The following is a 3,450-nucleotide window of genomic DNA, read 5'->3' as shown; positions in this document are numbered from 1 at the left end:
CCTAGCTTCTCGTGGGAACAACAATGACAACACCAAACATAAGTGTAGTAAGTGCGGTTCAAAACAGCAGAACGCGCAGAGTTCCCGACAATGGGTAAGCCAACAATGCTGACCAATCTAGAGCTTAGGGAGCCAATGAAAATGGTTTCAATGCGATGGATCGGCGGGATCTCGTGACCTTTGGATGGATGGAGCGACTGAATCACGGCTTACTAGAGTGCTACTTTGCGATTGTGGCCCCTGAACGGGGTTACATGGCACGGATGCATGCTCTGTGGTGCGAGAAACACCCTGAGCTATTGTACTTTTCGCAGCAATGTCTGTGAAACCATGCTGAACTATTGTGAAAAAGGGGATATGTAAGCGGAGCGCCTACTCTACCACAGCTAGAACAAGTCGACAACAGAGAAAGAGAGGCGGCAATAAGACCAACTGTGGGCAGGCATCCAACAGAGGAAGAGCGATGCTTTACGACCCGGAGAAACATCAACACCAAGGTTTCTCTCAAGCCTAAAAATCTGGCTAAAATGGATGACGAGCTTCGTGGACATTTTTCCGAAGAATTCGACCTCTGGGCTATCAATTATTGTGTGTATAATGCAGCGAGATCTTTGGCCGATGCGAACCGTAAAACAAAACCAACGGTTGATCATAAGACCAAAAGACGAATGCATCAACTTGCTATAAAGATAGGCTGGGCAAGAGAGTACGAATCCTGCATTCAGTGTGTGATTGACTACATCACATCTGGCAGGAATTTTACCGCCAAGGTTCAAAAGTTCGCGCGCGAACTCCGGACCCGTTATCACACATTTAACAAGTCAAAGCTGCTGACCATCAGGCAGCATATTGTTGAGAGAATCTCGACTCTTCTAAGACCCTCCAGTTACTGTCGAGCACCCAACCAAACCAGAGCAGGTCGAAGTATTTCGGAGAGAAGTCTACGAAGTGCAGCATAGACTGGACGAAGACTTAGAAAATATAAATAGCTTCAAGGAGTTATGTGTTGCTCTCATAACACCAGATAAAGAATGCCCACCCACCACTACCGAGGAGGTGAAAAAAGTATTATGAGGAATGAAGAAGTATTCCGCACCGGAACCATATTGTATCAAAACCTTCTGGTGCAAGAATTTTTCTTTAACCCATCAGTATTTGGACCGTATTTTCACCTCACATTTGAAGTCGGAAGAGCCGATTCCAGAGTGATTGGTGGAAGCGCGCATAATACTCTAGCCGAAAATAGGCAACTTAGCTGACCCGAAGAATTACAGGCCAATAACTTGTCTGAACACACTTTATACGATATTCACAGCTATCCTAAATAATAGGATTGTTCGGGCTATTGAACCTGTGTGGCAAGAAATGTGTGAACAACGAGGCTCAAAGAAAGGCGTAGGCGGATGTCGGGAGAACCTGCTCATCGATAGATCTGTCTGCAAAGATGCAGCATTCTACCAGCGTGACCTATCGATGGCCTGGATTGATTCTTGGAAAGCTTTCGATTCGATCGCCCATAGACTTATCATCTGTCTTTTGGAAATCTTAAAGGTTCATCCGCAAATAGTTAGGGGCTTAGAGAGATTGATTCCGATTTGGAAAACCAGATTTACGATCTCATCTGGAAAAAATCGTGTGACATCTAACAAAGAGGTGTCTTTCATGGCAATAATATGAGCCTACTTCTATTTTGCCTTAAATTATTGCCACTATCTCTAGCACTTCGCCATTCCGACAGGAACTTGTGCGGCAAACCTACAGATCGAAATTACAAGATCACTCATGTATTTTACATGGACGATCTTAAGATCTATGTTAAAAACAAAGAGCAACTACATATAGCTCTAGGGATTGTCGAACGATATACTAAGGAAATTGGAATGGAATTTGGGTTAGAAAAATGCGCCAAAGTTTATTTGAAGCGAGGAAAACTTAATAGCATCCCTGAAGATCCTGAGCTCGTTGATAGAAGCGCTATACGACACATTTGCGCTGGAGAGACTTATACATGCCTGGGCGTGCCACAGAGCCGCATTCAGGATGTGACATCGATAAAGGATACTCTCCGAAGCAAATACAAACGTCTCATCCGACAGATTTGGTCTTCCGAACTGTCGGCCAGGAACAAAGTATCTGCAACGAACATGCTTGTCGTCCCGGTACTACTCTATTCATTTGGAATAGTTCTATGGACGAAGAACGAGCTCAGATCCCACGATATCGGGACAAGAAAGGTTATGCACATGAACAAAAGCATGCATCTTAAGTCTTCTGTTCCGCGACTGTACATCTCACGCCGTCAATGGGGTCGCGGAATATTGAGTCTTGAATGTCTTCATAAGAGGATTATTCTGGGTACAACACATAGAGTTGCAAATGGAAAAGACCCTCTTCTTAAAATGGTCGGGCAATCACGAAGAAGTGGCCAAAGGAGCATTTTTTTACAAAGCAGCGGAGGAGGCTGCTCAAACACTCGGACTTGACTTGAGTATCAGGGGTGAGCAAAATGCATCAAATCTTATCTATCTCGAGTACTCACTCCTGATAGCCCGGATTAAGAAAGCACAAGAGAAAAAATTTCGTGATAAGAGGATGCACGGCATCTTTCACAGAAATGTGAAGGATCAGTCAATGTCTTGTGAGCTAACGTTTGCTTTCCTTAAATCGCCCGGACTGAAGTCTGGTACGGAGGGTTTCATTTTTGCATTCCAAGTAGGTGTCATTTCCACCTTAACATATCGTCGCCACATTTTTAGCCAAGACATTCCCGATGATAGCTGCAGGGCGTGCCATGCACACCCCGAGCATTTAGCTCACATACTATCTAGTTGACCAACTCACGCGGGAACGACCTACATTCAATGGCACAATGCGGCATTAAGAGTGCTTTATTACCATCTCTGTCACTCTTACGGCATTAACCTTAATATCGCTCCTCTAAATGCTCCTTGGGAAATTGAGTCAATTGTCGAGAATGGGAAGTGCTGCATATACTGCAACTTTATGTTCTCGACAATTGTTTCTGTTGCTCACTCGAGGCATGACATGGTTCTTCTTGACTTTGAGAAGCGAACCATGTTCGTTATCGAATTTTCGGCACCAGCTGATAAAAATATCATAACCAAGGAGAATCAAAAGAAAGACAGGTATCGAGACCTTGTAAGGGAGTTGCAACAATTGCCCCGGAATATTCTGTTAAACTAATCGTCCTTATCATCGGCGCTCTTCGAGGTGCCAAGCTTTCACTTTCTAATGGCCTAAAAAGAATCCCTGCATGTCAACAATATGCTAAAACACTTGCGGGAAAAATGCAGAAAGCGGTAGTCCTTGGGTCGTTCCGTGTTCTTGGGGTGCACGAGGCTTTTGCTGGATCGTCGTATTGATTCCTTTACAGACTGTAACCACCTATCTCACGGTCGTGAGACGTGGTTGTGGCTGAAATTTTACCAC

The 3,450-nt window shown here is 44.4% G+C and overlaps 1 protein-coding gene across 1 annotated transcript in view; it reads left to right on the top strand.

Annotated features, from left to right (window-relative positions):
• The window catches only part of LOC117181193 (chondroitin sulfate N-acetylgalactosaminyltransferase 1), a gene marked incomplete at its 5' end in the record, with an annotated part of 139,380 nt that overhangs the window by 123,984 nt on the left and 11,946 nt on the right, over window positions 1-3,450 (top strand). The gene's annotated exons all lie outside the window — the stretch shown is intronic.

Source organism: Belonocnema kinseyi, chromosome 10 (assembly GCF_010883055.1).
Source record: "Belonocnema kinseyi isolate 2016_QV_RU_SX_M_011 chromosome 10, B_treatae_v1, whole genome shotgun sequence".
In the NCBI taxonomy this organism is placed as follows: domain Eukaryota; kingdom Metazoa; phylum Arthropoda; class Insecta; order Hymenoptera; family Cynipidae; genus Belonocnema; species Belonocnema kinseyi.
This window is presented reverse-complemented; position numbering and strand designations above follow the sequence as displayed.